Source organism: Euprymna scolopes, chromosome 13 (assembly GCF_053919585.1).
Source record: "Euprymna scolopes isolate OS-2025 chromosome 13, ASM5391958v1, whole genome shotgun sequence".
NCBI lineage: Eukaryota > Metazoa > Mollusca > Cephalopoda > Sepiida > Sepiolidae > Euprymna > Euprymna scolopes.
Genome location: NC_136494.1, coordinates 132035 through 152330, shown reverse-complemented (window position 1 = coordinate 152330; position 20296 = coordinate 132035). Strand labels below are relative to the sequence as shown.

Sequence of the window (20296 nt, the reverse complement as noted above, 5' to 3'; positions counted from 1 at the left end):
AATATCTTGAAAAACTTGGTAAAACAATTATTTTAGAATTCAGAGTGAGAGATCAGTCTCGCATATACATACGGTGATCACTCATTTCTAACAGAATAGCGTTTTAAAAGCATAACTAGAATTATGTTTTTTACAAGATTATTAACTTAAATTATTTAAATACTAGCAGGACCCGTTAACTGGTGTTGCCCAATGGAAGCATGCCCCCCCCCCCACTCGTACAAAAATTAAAGTATGGTTGTTGTTGTTGTAGCCTAACTCCCAACCTCCTCATGTTAAGAAAGGCTTTCGGAATAGACACACCCAATCTCTTCATGTTAAGAACAGCTTTCAGAATGAACTCCCAAACCTCTCTATGTTAAGAACGGTTTTCAGAATAGATACCTCAACCTCCCCATATTAAGAATGGCTATCAGAATAGACACTCCATTTTGTAAGGAAGGGGTTGTCAAAATATTTGCCCCAAATTTAACCTTGATAATCGTTGTTAGAATATCCACCCCCAAATACTATAAACTAACAAAAAATTGGGGGGGGGCAGTGTTGGTCGGATAGAATTAGATTTGTTCCTCAAGCATGCGTACAAATCTGGCGACCACTGATTTAAAGTGCGTAATACAGGTCTTTATATCTCGATAACTACTTATATCTGCCAAATATAAATGAGATTTTCTTAATCAGCATAGTCGAAAAAAAGGTCGGCATTTAAAAAAAAAAAGTGTGGATGTGGAGCTAAGGTAAAATTTTACCTATAAAAAAAAAAAACATAAACAGTGTCAATAAAGAGTCCAGAAAAGAGAAGTAAACAAAATACTCCACAGGAAGTATAATTTGTCTAAAATCAAACATAGCAGCTAACGTCCATTTTGTGAGGGGGGTGTCAAAGTATTTGCCTCAAATGTAACCTTGATAATCATTATCAGGATACCCACCCGCAAATACTTTTTTTTTTTTTTTTTTTTTTTACACAGTGATCACCACTTATCAAGGCCCGGAAGCCACTCAAGGATAAGGGTTATTGCAAGTACATTACGTTAGTGTGGAGATTTGATGAAGTGTTTACTTAAGGGGACGGTTCATTAGGAATTTGTTAACGTTGGACTTGAAGACATCCAAGTTGTAGTCCGGTGGGAAGCAGGCAGACGGAACAAAAACAAAAAAATTGGGGGATGGCATTAAATAAAAAAAAAATAACTCCAAAATCGAAAAATAAAAAATGATACCCGTACATATTTTTTTCAGGGTTTGTTTTTGTTGAGGGGGGGGGGCGATAGTAGCGTGTTGTTAATGTGTGCATAGGTAAGTGTAAGGTTATTAGTATTTAATTTTCTGTTTATGAGAGGTTATGTTTGTATTTGGTTTATTTTTTTAAACGATTGCCTCTTGTATCGCCATATTTGAAAAGTTCTGGAGCATTTGTCTATGTATTAAGAGGTAGATTCCAGAATAATCGAATTGTCAGCTCTCAACCAATGAGAATGGGCGGAATTTGAGAAGGGAGAATTTATTATGTTTGAATCGGGAAATGAAAAGATTATGCTATGTCTATGAATTTATGATCCCGTTACGAGAGGTGCAAGCACAATATCTGTAGAAGATGTATTTTTCCTCCCAGTTTTGACTGAGGATGATAGAAGGACTTATTATTTAGGTGGGGAAATAGGAACTACTTTCTCTAAAGATGCTGCAATTGTGATGGTGTTGTTTCTAGATGTTGTTGTTTGTAGGATTTTATGATAATGACTAAATGTGTCGAAAATGTGGTTCTAAAGTTACATAAGATAGTGGCTAATAGTCAAGACAATAAATTTGTATGTGTCATCTGTTGTTGCAAACCTACTGTACTTTCATATTTTCACCTGTGTATTTTTATCGATAAGCACCAGGATAACATTAAGAAGTTTATCAAATTAAAATTAAATTATATATATATTCTAAAGTAGATGAGGACCTCAGCTATCCCTCATAAAGATGTGATTTTAAGTTTTTCAAATGATTACGTGTGAACATCCCGGAAAAAATTATTTTATGATTAATTAGTTTTGCATATAAATTAAACATAAAATGATCCTCCATAACTTTTTAGGGTAGGTAACTTTTTTCTATCTCTAAGTCTGACTGGCAAAATCGTAAAACCAGATGAAATCGCCTAAAAAATTAAAAAGCACAGAATTTATCTCTCATAGCAAAAATATGCTCCAGTTTAGAAGAACTTTTCTTTCACTGACCAAGAACAGACTAAATAAAGTATAATATCAGAACAAGTACTACATTTTAACGCAAGCATTGATTATAATTTTTTTTAAGATTATGACATAATTAATGCTTTGGAAGTAACATCTATTTAGTATTATATGTGAAATCTGAAAAATGAATAAATATGCTAGTATAGTCGACAGATTTCTAAGATGACATCAGTATTGAAAGGTAATTAATTATTAGCTGAGACTCCACATCTACTTTTAAACATAGATATGATTTATTTTTAATTTACCAAGTTATGTTTTCCCTTTATACATTGCATCCAAGATTTTCATAAACTCATGAGATTTTTATCTATATCTTTCACTCCTGCTATTTTTTCCACATTTAACCAATTTTACAATTTTTGCTTGTGCCAATTTTTGCATGCCATTTTTATTGATACAGTTTGTACATAAGTTCCTATTTGTCTACTCTTTTTGTCTATCATATTCTTAGAGAAGAATTATTTCAGTCACCACAATACCACATTTACTCATGGGAGGGGGATATCAACTTAAAATATCTCTAAAATATTGATAAATTTAATTTTAGTCATAACTCTAAAAGTAGATTTTGTTTCCAAGAACAATCTATGCATCATTATTAAGACAAATGTATCTATTAATCCAAGATAGTTAGAAAATCTATAATTATTGATTTTTAATGAAACTTTGGGACTTACTCAGGAAAAAGTATATTATTATTTTTAAACATTTCTTTTTAAATACAACTTTAAATAGCTATTTGAGAGATAGTTTAACAGTTATAAGTTTTCAAATTTCCATAAATTTCTATAAATTGTTTTTAATTTCAAAGTACTCGGTTTAAAGAATTTCAAACGAAAAACACAAACATTAATTATTTCAGAGATATACTCAGTGACCTGATTGGACAGAAGCACTAAAAAAAGTTTTCAAAACGGTTTCATACCCAACTGTGAACTCTCTGAGAGGTTCCATATAAACGTTTAGTAAGTAAGTGTGAAAACAAATTAAAACAATAGATGTGAGATTCCTTCAGTGGTTGGGGGGGGGGCTAAGTCTTTAGAAAAAGATATTTTTTGTGATATGACAAATGTTAGCTGATGATTCCGGGGCTGTTTTTCTCATGCAATTCCATGAATCGAAAAACAAAGCCAACATTTAAAAAACATACAAGTTTTGACATCCAAACTACTTTTTAAATTACTTAATTATGACTTTTTCTTTAATAATTACTATTAAAAATATTTGCATAAAATGATCAGAAAAAGGCCAAATTTGAAGCCAAAGTTGAAAAAAGGCCAAACAGAAATTTCGAAGGCCAAACTGCTTTTAAAAAGGCCAAATTCGTTAAATTTGGGCTTAAAAAAGCCAGGAACAGCATGTCACGGGGAGATAACTCAATGTAAAGTGACGACACTCCCTTCCCATCTTTAATTCTAGCTTTTTTTTCTTCCTAAAAATCGAACCTTTTGCTCGGTATCATAACAAATTGTTTTTTCGCTGTAAAAAAACTACTTGATGAAATTAAGTGAATTTTTTTTTTTTTTTCGGAGAACTTCGTTTCATAAAGGATACGTGAAATATAACCTTTTTCCGATATTTTCATTTTTTAATGTCTTGACTAAACTGTGCAAGTACCACAAAAATAATAAAATGACGAAAAAGTAAATAAAAACAAATATGGGGGAAAATGAATTTTTTAATAATAATAATAATAATAATAATAATAATAATAATAATAATAATAATAAAAAAGATCGACATCTTTTAAAAACGGAGGATGGGAGAGAATAAATAAATAGATAGATTCTCTGCACGCAGTGTCGCACAGTGGTTGATTGTCAGAAACCAGTAATAAACACGACACTCGAACTCTAAACTAGGTTAAAGTTAAAGAAATTAACGATACTTGTGCAGTTAGTTTACTAATGTTGTTTATTTAGAAAGCCAATCTTATTATAGAGAGGGCTTTTTAAAAACTATTCTGAACTTTATAACACTAGAATTTTTATATAAACATATATTAATCATTTTACCGGTTTATCTGAGTCAAATAAAGTCAGTTTTTATTTTGAAATTTTTTTTATTGTACGTACCTAAAACGAAAGATTTCCAATTTTATTATTATTAGAAAAGATAACATTTAATTTATTTATTTACTGACTTACAAAAATTTTTAATTTAACATTTTTAATTTATATATGTGGATAACTTTTTGGTAAATTTTTACATTAGATCTGCCTCCACGACTTTTATAGATTTTCGACTATGCTGAATAAGAAAATCTTAGTTAAATTTGCTCCCCTCCACATATTTTAGTTTAATTTTACAGTAGATATTGTTCTCGGCAATAAATAATGAAAGATGAAAGATATTAGGTGCGGGCACAAATAGGGGGACCTAGTTTTGAAAGCCGATTTATTATAATTTTTTTATAGGTTTCCGACTACTTTTTGATTGCATTTGAAAGCTTAGAGACTAAAGTTAATTTCCTAAAGGAAAAAAATATTTTTATACGTGAAAAAAAAAAAAAAAAAAAAAAGTTATGGAAATGTTTTCATGGCGAGCTACTCAATTCAGCTACATTTTGAAGTTAAATTCATTGTAAAAATCTTTTTAAAGATAAATATTAGTTTTCTGGGTCTATTTCAAAGATAATTAGAAAAGTCCTAAGATATTGAATTAAATAATAATAAAAAAACACCCTCTTTACACAAAATACAGCTTAATTAGCCCTCAAAAAGCAAGTAATTATGCCGTTTGGCAAAAACGCAACCGATAAAAGTTTGTAAACATGAATGTACGGAAGCCCAAAATTTCAGCTAATCAAAACGCTGTTTCAAAATGAAGTCATAATAGTAAAAGGAGGTAGGGGTGTCAGATTTTTTTTCTTTCCCAGACGTGCATCCATACATTTCTATTCTGAACGTTTGCATCAATTTTTATCATTTTTTAATTTAATTATTTTTTAGGTTCTTGTTTTTAAATTAATTTTTTTTTAATTATTGTTTAAGATTATATAAAAATTATGTTCCGTCGAAAGTTTCACATTCTTGCGAGCAAGGAAATTATTAAAATCTTGCACATAAAAATTATACGAAATCTGTAATTAAAAAAAAAAATAGAAATGTTTTTGCTATTATATTTTTTTTTGTGTGAAAATATTGAATAAACAATGCTTAATTCAATGGTAATATCGGTAGTCCGAGAAATTCATTTTTCTTTGAGTTATATTGAATTCATTAATACTGGTACTTATACAGTTTAATCAAGACATTAAAAAATGAAAATATTGAAAAAAAAAAAAAAAAAAAAGGTTATATTGTACGTATTCATTATGGAACGAAGTATGACCTGCACGTTCACCGAGGTGCACGACTTGACACAAAAAAAAAACTTCTCATTCAACTGCTAACGCACGCGTCACTGTAACGTCCAATGACAACAACAACAACCTTCTCACTCAACCTGCCTTTTATGCCACTCTCTCTCAATCCCTCCTCTTGCATATGCGCCCAGAATTTCCTGACAACCTCGAGATTCCGCTTATAAAAAACCCCAAGTTTTGTTGTTGCGCATGCCTACACAAGGCACAAACACATGGGCGTTTGTCTTGTTGGTAAGTACTACACTCCCCCCTTATCTGATGATCACATAGAGTTCACTCCGGGGGTGGCCTCTTAGTTTGCTGGCTTCTGCGAAGGGTGGTATTTACAATCTCGGATTCAGGTTCTGGTTCTGGGTGTGGTTCTGGTTCTGGTTCTGCCTGATCAGACGAACTACAACTACCACTCTCTTGCTCGGTGACCTCACTTATCAGCAGCTCATCATCTGATGATTCATCACTCTCTATAGTTGTGGGATGTACTTCACTAGCTGGGCGAAGATCACGCACATGGCGTGGGGTTCCATCAACAAGGACCGACTGCTGGCTTGTAGGGGACTAGGATATATAAATACCCCAATCCTGTTACAAAAGAATAATGAAACGAATGGGAATTGAAGGAGACAAAGACTCAATTAATGGATAAGATAAATGTTTATTTGCTGTTGAAAGAAATGAACGTTTTAGTTATAACATGTCCGCGCGTATGTAACCTATGTTCGTTACAGGACTGGTGTTGTAGCAAGAATAGGAAATGTGTTTTCATCTCAAGTTCGGGTCACTATTGTTTGTTCGCGCGTGGGAAGAGAAATAAATGTTGTAGGAAAATTGAGAATGGTAATCCAGCATGTAGACAAAGAAGAGGATATTAGAGTTGTCATCAGTTAGTAGTCAGCGACGCGAAGGTGTTCTTAGTGGCCAGTAGTAGATGGAAAGAGAAAGAGTGAGAATGTATACATACAGTCTTTAGCTCGTGCCCCATACATAGTAGGAAGTGGGCGTGAGGTACGCGTGCGTGCGCGCCGAAACGGCGGCGGCTTGTTAGCCCAACCTCTCTCGTTGAGAGTTGGTTCTAAAGAGGATTAGAAACAGCTTATCGCCTTGTTTTTATACTCGTTTCCAGAGTGTATTTTGCGCATGTGTATTTCTTTAGAAAGCGGAAGTGACGTCGTCCATGTGCTGTGTTCGTGTTCGCGTGTGTGAGTACATGTGTATACGTAAGTGTGTGTGCGTATATATACGTGAATGTGAGTGTATGTACGCGAACGTGAATAAGTGTACATGTGTGGACGTGGGCACGTATGTTTGTGTGCGCGTATGTATATGACAGCTTGAAATATGAAAGTGTGTTTTGTGTGAAACTTGAAACAGGCTCGTACAAATACTCCCCTTCGTAGGAAAAAAAAATACATGCAATGTATATATATTTATGTATATATATATATTTTTTTTGTGAGTAATGTTTTCGGCAGTTGACTTTTTTGTCCTGTTTTTTTTTTTTTTTTTTTTTTTTTTTTGTTGGTGTGGTTGTTTGAAAAACAACGTCAAAAAGAACGGAATGTCAAAAACGGAGTATGTTCGTAAAAAAAAGTATTTACTTACGCGTGGAAGATGCGTTTACTCTTTTTTTTTTTTTTTTTTTTTGGCTGACATTTGTTCGTTTGGTTTCTGTTGTGTGTTGACATGTGCAAAGAGTTGCTTGGACAGAGAAATGAATTGTTCCGTTTGGAAGGAAAATTTTTGTTTCGTGTTGACGGTATCGTGTGTGTGTCCAGTTGACGGTAGCTTCGCATGGTTCTGCGGTAATGTGTGCATCGTTTGGACGGGCGCTAGTCGCGCGTTTGTTCTTGTTGAACGGGGTCTGATTACTGTTGTCATCGCAAGTGCGTCTGCGGTAGTGTGTGTACATTGTCTGTACGGGCGTTTGTTGTGTAGTCGTTCGTGGTTGCCGGCTGTCAACGAAACTTTCAAGTTTTGAGTTTATCCGCGTGCGTCGTGCATCTCAACTCGTATTGTTGATTCAACTTCTTCCTATGTGTTGATAGGAATGTCCTATAATTGTTTCTTTGTTGTTGCGTCTGCTGTGTGGGAGGGAATGTGTATAGGCCTATATGATTTTGCTCCTCGCGTTTGTTGCAGGGTAATGTCAGGAAACCGTGAAAATGTTTGTCAAGCTCGAATTTGTTTTTAAATTCGATATGAAAGTCGACAGCTCCGTGTTCGTTTTTTCTTTTTTTTTTTTTTTTTTTTTTTTTTTTGCAGAGTCTGACGAGGGTTCGTCATTGTAGTTGGTAGTAGTTATTCCTGTGGGTGGTGGTTTGGTTCGCTTGGTTTTCTTTGTTGAGAAGTTCGTTTTTTTTCTTTATCAAATAAAACGCGCGTCTCGCTCAAAACAATTAATCTCAAAACGGTAGGGTCGCCATGCTTGTTCGTTCCAAGTCAGTCGGGCGCCAGTTTGTTGTGGACTTGTGGCATAGGAGGAAATGCGTGCTCCTCTCGCGTTCCGAGGGAAAATGAATTGTCTCGAGGAAGAAACGAACGACGTGTTAAATTGAATTAAACGAACAGGAATGTCTTTGGTGAAAGAAACAAGTAAAAGAAAAGGGTACCACACGTGGTTAGTTTTGCGTGCGTCTCTCTCTGTTAGCTGGTGAAGAGGAAAAGTTTATAGCTTGGCGTGCGTCTCTGGTTAAGTGGTGAAGAGGAAAAGTTTATCTTTGTAGAAAAGAGTCTGTGTGTGTATGAGTGCCTCGTTCAACCTCATCCATTTCATTTAAATAAAGAGGTCACCAAATTTGTAGAGGACTAGGATATATAAATACCCCAATCCCGTTACAAAAGAATAATGAAACGAATGGGAATTGAAGGAAACAAAGACTCAATTAATGGATAAGATAAATGTCGTTTATTTGCTGTTGAAAGAAATGAACGTTTTAGTTATAACATGTCTGCGCGTATGTAACCTATGTTCGTTACAGGACTGGTGTTGTAGCAAGAATAGGAAATGTGTTTTCATCTCAAGTTCGGGTCACTATTGTTTGTTCGCGCGTGGGAAGAGAAATAAATGTTGTAGGAAAATTGAGAATGGTAATCCAGCGTGTAGACAAAGAAGAGGATATTAGAGTTGTCATCAGTTAGTAGTCAGCGACGCGAAGGTGTTCTTAGTGGCCAGTAGTAGATGGAAAGAGAAAGAGTGAGAATGTATACATACAGTCTTTAGCTCGTGCCCCATACATAGTAGGAAGTGGGCGTGAGGTATGCGTGCGTGCGTGCCGAAACGGCGGTGGCTTGTTAGCCCAACCTCTCTCGTTAAGAGTTGGTTCTAAAGAGGATTAGAAACAGCTTATCGCCTTGTTTTTATACTCGTTTCCAGAGTGTATTTTGCGCATGTGTATTTCCTTAGAAAGCGGAAGTGACATCGTCCATGTGCTGTGTTCGTGTGTGTGAGTACATGTGTATACGTAAGTGTGTGTGTATATATACATGAATGTGAGTGTATGTACGCGAACGTGAATAAGTGTACATGTGTGGACGTGGGCACGTATGTTTGTGTGCGCGTATGTATATGACAGCTTGAAATATGAAAGTGTGTTTTGTGTGAGACTTGAAACAGGCTCGTACAGGCTGACCACTCCAGATATTCGTTCTCACTTGAACTTGGTGGTGCACCGGTTTCCAGGGGGTCTTACCCAAACTGGATCCCCTACCTTGTATTTGTCATGACTCTCCTCGTCGATTGGCTGGACAGTGTCAATGCCCTTTATCCTAACACGGTATGTGTGTATGGCATTGGCCGGTGCTGTTGTTAGTGTCTTCCCATCCTTTGGTGTGATGTTATACCAATACGTGGCCTCCTTGAATGGTGCATTGCTTTCTGGCAGCAATTCTTTTGATGCTGCGATGGCTCCTCTCAGCAATGCCATTCCCTGATGGCACATGAGCACATCGCAGTCGTAGTCGGACACCCCACTCATTCACAGTGTCCTCATCGACACACCATTCTCCACGGGCAGGGTCCTCCTTGTCAACTCTCTCTAGAGTTTCCGTCGTCATCAGAGTTAGAAGAGCATCATCAGATACATCATCCCAACCTGTAGTTACTAAACTTGCCCTGTGTTTGATGACGCCCACAGCTGCTCAGAGCCAGCCACACACTGGTAAGTGACCAATAAGTTTCCCACACAAGGAAAAAATAGTCCGCCGCTTAATAACATCAGGGATATTTGGAATCTCACTGCCACGCCTCCATCGTAAGGTACCGTCTTTCCCGCAGACGTTCAATCCTAATACCCGTACTCCATCCTTCAGACGTTCGGGATCCTTGCACTCCAACCCGAATTCAGCTAACTTTTCTCTGACGTGCGATGCAGGTTGTATATCTTCATTGATGTACACATCGTCAATATAGGTCGATGTTGCATCCTCAGTGGTCTTTTCCTGGGACAACACTGCATTTACAATGGTCTTCATGATTTGCGGTGCCACATTCAGCCCAAAGCCAAGTCGAGTAAGGCAGTATCTCTGACCCCGGAACCACACTGTCTGGAACGGCCACAATGTCTCATCCACTCGCACCTGCAAATAAGCCTTCCGCAAGTCTACTATAGACACATTGGAGCCCTTCTGGCGCCATTCTCTCAGCTTGCTGGCGCACACGTCAGCATCGGCAGTGTACGTCTCAATGTATCTATTGAGTTCACAATAGTCCAGCATTGGACAAACTTTTGATTTGTTATGCTGGACTACCGCCATTAAGGGAATCAGACCCTTGGGTGGTCCCAGCTTGTTGGGGTAGGGGATCAGCCATCCATCCTGGATCCATGCCTCAAGCTCCTTCTCGTATTCATTACGGGCCTTGTCAGGTATCGAGTACTCTGCAATGCTATTCTTGAGTTTGGTTGGCGCCCTTCCTTCTGTCCACTTCCACGATGCAGTCCATGCTTTTTGATGATGGTCGTAGTCCACCTTAAAATCAGGCCGATCAATGTGAACTGCAGCACACACTGGGGTTTCCAAAAACCGCACAGTCCCATCTCTTCTGATAACAACTCCCCCCAGTGTCTTAATAGCATCATATCCCAACAGTACATCAAATTCCAGCAAATCCCCTCGCATCACCAGCACATTAATGTCTGCGGCCACACCAGAGTCTGTGTGGACTTTGACAGTTTCGGCTCCACAGCAAGCTTGCGTATTGCCACCTATTGTGGTTACTTTGATGTTCTGCTTTGTCCAGTTTCGACACAACTTGGCACTCATGATGGTGTGTGAGCACCCGGAGTCGAGAAGAGCTGAACAAGGCACTTGATCCACGTACACATTTATTGTCGGTTGCGCCTCAATTAAATCTTGTCCGGGGAATAGGGCGGCGCTGACGTCCTGCCCCCTGATGCATTTCCCGCACAATTTTGGGATAAATGTCCATAACTACCACATTGGAAACAGCGCAGGCGCCCTCGCCCCTTGTTAGTACAACTTCTTGCAAAATGGCCTCGCTGGCCGCAGCAGAAACATCTCCCATTGGTCATGGGTCTCAAACTGGGACTCTTTTCAACATTAGTCTTGGCTGCCTGCGCCATCATTACAACCGGTTCCCTCAGGTCCTCCTCATCTCTGATAATGGCTCGAGCGCGTTCCAACAAATGTTCCATGGGCATTACAGATACGCTGGTGGAAGCCCTCAACAGTTGCTTAATGTGGGTGGGAAGGCCGGCCACAAACGCATACGCCAGTGTCTGCTCTGACACTCCATTGCCAAATAGAACTGCAAGTTTCTTCAGCTCCGCGAAGAAGACGTCCACGGTTTTTCCTGGCATGAACTTCCTAGAGGCAAATGTTTCGTAGGCCGTGCAGGGATCCATGGCAAATGCCTTGTATAAAGCATTTTTTATAGAGGTAACATCAGCCTTCTCCACGGCACTAAGTTGCTGATACACACTCAGGGCGCCTCCAGCCAATCTCAGGGGAATCACGGTATGCACCCCCTTTACTTCACAGAGGTTGCAGGTCAGCTCAACCCTTTTGACCCAGTCAACAACAGAAGTGGATCTGTCGAATTCGGGTATCAGTTTTAAATCAAACTTTGCCCCAGCCATAGTTGTCCAGGAAAAGAGGCAAAACGAAATCGCCGAAATAGCTTATGACCTTCACCAAGGTGCACGACTTGACACAAAAAAAACAACTTCTTACTCGACTGCTAATGCACGCGTCACTGTAACGTCCAATGACAACAACAACCTTCTCATTCGACCTGCTTTTTATGCCACTCTCTCTCAATCCCTCCTCTTGCACATGCGCCCGGAGATTCCTGACAATCTCGAGACTTCCGCTTATAAAAAGTCAAGTTTTGTTGTCGCACATGTCTACACAAGGCGCAAACACGTGGGGCGTTTGTTTTGTTGGTAAGTACTACACGAAGTTCTCCGGAAAAAAAATTCACTTAATTTCATCAAGTAGTTTTTATTTTACAGCGAAAAAACAATTTATTATGATACTGGGCAAAATGTTCGATTTTTAGGAAGAAAAGCTAGTAATAAAGATGGGGAGGGAGTGTCGGCACTTTAACTGGAGTTATCTCCCGTGGCGTGTTCAACAAATTTCATAATGGCTGATTCCAACGCGCTCTCATAAAAACGTGTTTTTCTGCTGTAAAATAAAAACTACTCGATCAAATTAAATGAAATTTTTTTTGGAGATCTTCAGTCCAAAACGAATACATACAATATAACCTTTTTTTTTTTTTTTTCAATATTTTCATTTTTTAATGGCTTGATTAAACTGTACAAGTACCCCATAACTTTAGTAAAGGTATTTTTGTTTAAACAAAATAATACATTTCCAGTCAGATTTAAATAAAAATAATTAGTTCATTATATTCCGCGATCATTATTTGATAAATACTGAAAATTTCATTAAAATTGGTTAATTCACTGATTTTTGGTGAATTTTTAAGTAAAGGGAGGGTTCAAAATGTTTATACATTTTGAGCATCGGCATTCATTTTGCCCGTACCTGTTTAATATGATTAAATATGTTTTATTTTATAATTTAAAATTAAAAACATTGAAAATAGAAAAATAAAATTTTGGTTTAATTTTACAGTAGATAAACTTTTGTTTACATTAAACGTGATACCGGTGTCTACCGAACTAGTCCTTTTTATTGATTACATGGTTCGATAGGAGTATCAGAAGCTGCCATTGAAAATTTGAATAAACATCTGATTATATAAACTCTCTCTGTTTCAAGGCTTATAATCAATATGAAAGTGTAATTTCAAACCATAATTTTTTTTTCAATAAAATGAGGAAAGACCAAATTTTAAAATAATGAAAGGTTTAATCGAAAAAAAATACAATACTTTTTTTTCATCGGTTTTCTTTAAAAAAAGATTTCATGAAATTCAACAAATTTTAACTGATACCAAAATCTATTAAATATATATAAATGCCAAAAAATCATTTACCTGTAAAAAAAAAACTGAGCAATGGCTGGTTCAATTCTTTATTTATAAGAATTGTCAATATTTATATCTTATATTCTATGTATTTTTTAAATAAAAGGATTTTTTTTAAAGCAAGGGTTCCAGAAAATCACATTTTCGTAACTTGTTTTGCACCATTAGTTTCTAATTTGCAGCTTATCAAATATGGATACGTCAAAGGGACATAATTATTTCCAAAACGTAAAAACAACACATTAGACGAAATACATTTCAAAAGTAATCTCGATAGTAAATATATGAATAAACTAACATTTAATGTAATAATAATGACAAACACGTTTTTTTTTTTTTTACTATAAGCATATTTTATTCAGTTTTTAAAAAAATAAATGAATGTTTATGTATATACCAAAAGTATTAAAAGAAAAATGTTAAAAAAAGTTGGTCCCGATGGGTTACTGTACATGAAAATCAGCTCACATTTCGCTCATCAGTTTTTGCCGATAAAAAAAAAAAACAAGTCGACCGATTTTTGATTTATTTTTTTCTTCTCTCTAAGAAATACATGAGTTTCTGATTGAATATATTTTTTCTACTTTATGGAGTGAATTTTTTTTTTTAATATTTATAAAAAAATACATTGAATGAAATAGAAATAATTGTCGTAATTAAACAAAACTTTCTGAAAAATATAACAAGATTATAAGGTTTCACTTTAAAAAAAAATTCAACGTGGTTTAAAAGAAAAGGTTTTACACTTTGGACTTTACAGGTAAATTTGCAAATAACTATTTTTTTTTTGTTTTAAATTAGCTTTTTTTATTTCTTGAACTTTTTTCTTCAATTTGTGATATATAAATTTGAGGTGAGAAAATTAATTATTTATATTTTAATAGACATTTCAAAATGGGGGGCGGTGAATTTAAAAAAAAACAACCCTTGTCTAGAATATTATATTCGGTTTATTGGAAAGAGCATAAAATTTAACATTGAACCTGAAAATATTGTAAAAATTGAATCAATAGAAAAATTTTGATAGATTTTTAAAGTGAAAAAATTGAAAAAAATTAACTCGTAAAATTCAATTGATTTCATTACATAAAACATGGCTGCTGAACGCTTGCAGGTATTTTGTAAACACTGTTTTTTAAACGAATTTAATGGTTTATTTTGGAAGTATAGTCCATAAAGAAAATAAACAACCCACTTTAAAAAAAGAAATTACGAGTTTTTTTATATTTTATTCACAGTTTTGTGTTAGGTGTGTCAAAAATTCCCCCCAAATTCTGACACAGCTAATGGTTTGAGGATATTTGTACAACTAAACGGTAAATCTGCCCGTTTGTAAAGTGAGTAATTATCAATAAATGGTTTAGTTACTTTTTTTAAAAAATATTCTTTAAAAAGGTTAACAAGCCAACCTAAGTTAATAAATAAATTAAAAATGTTATCCGCACATGCGCTAGCCTTTCGTAAGGGAGCGGCTATTAAATAAATATGCTGGCTGCCATGGAACTCAACCGTCAAGGAGTACCAGGATTTGTTTTACTATACACATATTCGAAAAAGTTGTCAAAAAACAAATGTATAACAAATAAATGTTATCAAAGGCAAAATAAGTTACTTTTCTGTTCTACCTAACTGAATAAGTTTTTAGTGTTTTTATTTAATGTAAAATGTTTATTGGGTTTGAAAACCATACAGTGTTTATCAATATATTTACTAAAATATTAACGGGAAATACATCTTGACACTTGATGAGGAGTGTGGACTCCTGGGCAAACATTTGCTTTCCAAGAACCGCTCCTTTAGCAGACATGCGCAGGTTTTCAGTGGTCTATTTAGTGATTGAATCATGTCAAGTACAAATTGGAATCAACAACTAACTTATATCGGACTTATATCTAAATGAAATTTCTTTAACTTTTTTTGTGCGCTAGTTTATTTCATTTTACAACTACATTTCTTTCATTTTTTTTAATCGAACGTATTCTCCGTTTTGACTTTTTTTGCTTTGAGTAAATTTAATTTATATTTTTATTTTGTACTTGCTTTTATTTTATTTGTTCATTTTCAATTTATTTTTATTTTGATTCATTTAAAATTTTTACTTTATTTCATTCTAAATTTGTTATTTTATTTAGTACATGTAACAATTTGGAGTTTAAAATCAATTTGGCATTTTCTTTGGCTTTTTTTTTTTTTTTTTAAAGCTTGAAAAAGTTTTTCATGGCTAAATAGACCACTGAAAACCTTCTGCACATGTCTGCTAAGGGAGCGGTTTTTGGAAAGCAAACGTTTACGCTGAGTCCACACTCCTCATCAAGTACCTACATCTTTTCTGGTAATAATAAAAATAAAGTTTGTTTCATTTTGTTTTCGATAGGCACAGACGATTTTTTTTTTTTTTTTTTTTTAGCGATGATTTGGTCAGGGTATTGGGTTATTGTGTGCTAAATCATCCAGGGCTTGACACCCATATCAACAATGGCATCAGATTTTCTTAAAAATGAAGCCTTAAAGAGATATTTAGAGATTTTGGATTTTCCACATGTGCCCCAAAATCGAATACAAAAAAGGGTGTGGCTGGCATGGTAACATATTTCTTTTTTCATATATTGTTTTTAGACATGATAAATTTTCTCTGGACCAAAAATGGTTAAAAGTTTTTGTTTCGTTCACTCATAGTTTCTGTTGAAAGTCGGGTATATTTTTGATGATAATGAAAAATATTCCCTCCCCCTATTGGATGTGATAATCAATTTAGACATGTGTTAAACTTATGTCACACCTCAATTTTGAAATAAATTTTGAAGTAAGCCAGATGCTAAAAGTAAACAGGCTCAATTCCATAAGATATCTATATATATAAAAGCGAAAATATGTGTATGTATGTATGTTCGCTTTTTGTGTATGTCTGCAAAAGGATTTTTTCTGGCGGCTTCTCATTTTTTAAACTTTTTATATCACGTCAAAATCATAATATCTATGAGTTACGAATGGGGGTCGCGTGTGTATTTAATTTGCCCGATTTCCTAAAGCTAAATATTCAACATTTTTCGACCGGCGTGTGTAGATTCTCCTTTTTCGTATAATAAAAGCAAAACTAATACAAAGGTTGTTGCATCGTTCCCAGCGCGATCGCCGGAACATCCTAAAGCAATCAGCTTTGATCAATGCGGTTTTTTCCTTATATCAAACAATTGCTATTCAATTTGAACAATCCCCTTTCAATGGGGAGCTGGTTTCCCCCCTCCTATCATCATCATCGCAGTAAACAAAAAAATGATCCCGCAGTGAAACAAAGTAAACAAACGCCAAAAAACTGCCCCCGTCATCGTAACACTCCCGCGATGACCTCATTAAGCGTCAACCTGTCAATCAAACCTTCTTGACTTGACTCACGTTAATCGCTATTACATTAATATTGTCGCCATAGCGCAGGTGTTCAGGCTCAGGCTATAGGCCTCAAGGCTCTGAGTTCGAGCCCACATGCCACCAACCCCCGTCTTTTTTTTTTTTTTTTTTAATTGCTATCGTTAAGTTTCCTTTTTGTTCTGATTTACCCCCCCCCCCCCAAAAAAAAAAACACACACACACACACCTACAAATACTCTGGGCAACGCCGGGTACCCCCCATTAGTTTACAATAAAAGTAGTTTTCACAAAGGCTTTCTCCATATATTTATCTCGCACATTAAATTGTGTCTTCACCAAAAAATGATTAAAGATTCTTTTGTTCATTCATGTTATTTGTTAAAAGTAAAAACTTTTGAAAAAGTCTTGAGACCATTCAAAAACTTATGTACACACTCATTTTCTGGCTTTTTGACTCCTACTCTTGTTCCATTTTCTTATACAAAACATGCCAATTTTGCTAAGGGTTGTTTGTTTTAGCTAAGCCCTTCTTTGAACGAAGTACTATTCCATACACAAAAACGAATTTGAACTATTCCCTGAGAAGTACCTTCATGGGAAGCAACCAGTTTCGATGTGTATAGAGTTAAGTCAGGGGAGTGACCATTCGTGCCAAATTCCATTAATTTCATCTTTAAACAGGTGTCCATTAAAAAAATTTGAATATGTAAAAATGGGTAAAAATATGTAAAAAGATAAAATAGTTGCAATGAAATGATATTCAGAAAATAGTAGATTTCACAACTAAAGTCAGCATTCAACATTTACTTATATTGCTGTGTTCTTTATGCCATTGAAATGCAGAAATGTTTTTTGATACTCTTAGTCAGTTATTGTATATGTCCTTTGGTACACGTTGTTGAGGATACAGCACAAAGAATTTTCTTAATGGGAACAAATCATGTATCATCAATCGGCAGCCAACTTTATGTCTTGCGTCGTCCATGGAGATGCATGAACCTGACAGTTACATTACCTTCCTCTGCATTTATTTCATTCACGATACCAACCCACCAGAAAGAGTTATAAATACAGGTTATATATTGAATTATATATATGTGATGTGAGAGATATAAAGAATTGATGGCAAGTTAGTCATGAATATCAATATATAGTTCATCCACACTGGGCAACTTATGGCCAATTTGTGATGTTGACAATGGTACAATGGTGACTATCTCTGGTTCCTGGCACTGGAAAACATTGCTTCAAGCGATTTTCTCACCTTCTCCATGGTTTCTTAACTGATCACAAAAAAACGGATGGCAGACATCTGGTAGATAGCAAGCATGGCTTTATAATCAAAGATTTGATTATTAAGAGGGCATTGGAGTGACAGCTTAGCCACATAGCGTTTTATGAACCATCAATTTCATCACAAGGGGATTTTCCATGACTGGTGGCGAAGAAAACCCACTCACCTTCAATACCAAAGTCCTCCTTATGCAAGCATAAATTGATGAAATTCTTGAAGTTTTTATGTTGAAACCTGCAGCAATCATTTGTTCACATGCGGTAATAAAGTCTGGATTAAGTGAACAGTGTCCGAGTTTGATACACAAATGCAATGTCATGGGTGTTGTCATTGGAAATAAAACACAATGAAATGTGCTTTAGCTGCTGATCAGAATCTCGGTAGTAAATCACTGCAGGGTGCAATATTCCTTGCTCCAATGATAACTTTGAATTTCATCTTATATTAAAAATTGAAAGTTTTCTCCAAAGTCTCCCAGAACAAGGACCTCATTCGAACAAAGGTTCTATTTCTTTTGATTCAAGTATCTGGCTTGGCATTTTGTTAGATATGAGTGTTTAGCAAGATTACCAAAGGTGTCAATCAACAGATCTTTATATTCTGTATATGTTAATGTTGCATGGCCGGTTTTGTCCCATTGACTAAAATGAAACTGGTCATTGGGGTTCATATTATACAGCTTCTCATCCAAGAATTTCTGCAATACTACTCTACCAGGGCAGTTTTCAGAGTGATGCATCATATACTCTTTGTTAGAAGAATCACAAACTAACTTTGAAATCAAATCTTGTAAGTGATGTTCCACTTCATGGCATCGACAAAATATTTTGCATTCTGATGTATGTCACAGAACATAATGTGTAGATCCAGCTAAGATACACCACTTACAACATACAGTTCATGCAAATTACACACTATCAAGCATTTTGTTTGCGAACAAGCTTTGCTATACTAACAAAGTCCTTTTTGTCTGGTATTTGGCGGCTGTATTCATCATTCTCATACATTTGTATTATCACGTTGACTGTTTCTGGGAAAAATCGAGGGGGGTTTTGACAAAATACTATTTGTCAGTTCTCTGGCACTCTGAACAACATACTCAGATACCTTGAAGAATTTGGAGTTGTATTCACAAGATCAGAAATCAGGAGAAAGTGTCATGATTTGGATATGATCAGGAGTTGAAGTGCTCTGTAACCTCTTTCATCAGATAATGTAATCTATCCAGTTCTGCTGCTTTTTCTCTGGTGTCTGTTTCACTGGGCATTAATTCTGCACATTCAGTTCACCAACACCAACTTTATCACCATGGACATGTCACTTTCGAATGTTTCAACAGTTTGTTCTAACTTCCTTTTGACGCTATGAACACGGCTATGAGAAGCAACACTGCAGAACTACAGGGGAAACATTCATGGATACCAATCTCGTATTCAAGTTTTTTTTTGTGAAGTTTTCACACAACTCACAGGTTCCTAGTCTGGATCCATTGTGTCATCAACTGTCATTTATGCACTGACAACAAAAGAAAGTGACCTGGTGTTACATTTGCCTCCAGATCTTTTGCCATCTGCAAAGATATCGGTTGTTCACCTTTGACCTCTTGTGTTGTAAAAATCCACTACAACATTTTGTGGTCTTTGCTTCATCACAAACAATATTTTGGAAATATTGTTTGTGATGGAAGCAAATGGTTGATAATTCACCTTCATTTTCTTTCAGTCCAACTCTCTACAACAATGTTTAACAATTCCTTGCTCCAAGTCTGATAGATTCTCAAGTCCCTTGGACCGATTATAGTCAAACTTGTGACACTCAAATTGAGTTGGACACCAATGGAGCAAGCTTCGTAAGTAATCCAGTTTTCTGAAAAAAGGTAAAAAAGAAAATTAGAAACTAGTTGCACTACATTTTGCTTACATGCTTTTTTATAAGAAACATGAGTTAGCCTCCTAATACAAGAAGTTTCTTAATTTTTGATACGTAATTCCAAAAATGTCTTCATTAGTTTCTTAATCAAATTTGTCAAATGCTCTGGAAATGTAATTTAAGGATATTTGAAAGGTATTTTGTAAGGTAAACACTGTGTATGTGTGAATATTTGGGTCTTTCTGGTACAAATAAACCATTTTCACTTTTTTCATGAGAGCCAATAAGGTAATGTAGGATTTGTTTCTTAACCCTCGCAAAACCATGTTTTTTCCAGAGTGCAGTGAACTGGGGTGGGGGTGGGGAGTCAACTTGACCCAGAATTTAAAAATTTGTATAAACACCATGAAACACAAGAAATTGAAACAATTTTTAGTTTTCTTAAATCACATATCAACAATTGTTGATGTGCAGTGACTTCAAGATACATGGTCGAAAGAAATCTTGTGATTTTTTTAGAAAAATGCTGATTTTGATTTTCAGGAAAACCAGTTTTGCTACTATAATCAACATTTATGTTTTCAGATTCCACATAGTTTTGAGTATCCAATCATGAAAAGCAATAAAATTTTGTATTTTGATCATTTTTAGATCACTTTTATTATTTTGGAATTTCTGAAAAATTTGATAGAGGTTAC

The 20296-nt window shown here is 35.4% G+C and overlaps 1 protein-coding gene across 10 annotated transcripts in view; it reads left to right on the top strand.

Annotated features, from left to right (window-relative positions):
• Positions 1–20296, top strand: part of LOC145291906 (uncharacterized) — an 81263-nt gene that overhangs the window by 17006 nt on the left and 43961 nt on the right. For 2 of the 10 annotated variants that reach the window (XM_080137737.1, XM_080137733.1), the window contains one exon: positions 15271–15401. The exons of the other annotated variants lie outside the window; for them this stretch is intronic. The gene's annotated coding sequence lies outside the window, so the exon portion shown is untranslated. The remainder of the gene's footprint in view (positions 1–15270; positions 15402–20296) is intronic. 10 annotated transcript variants of the gene reach the window in all.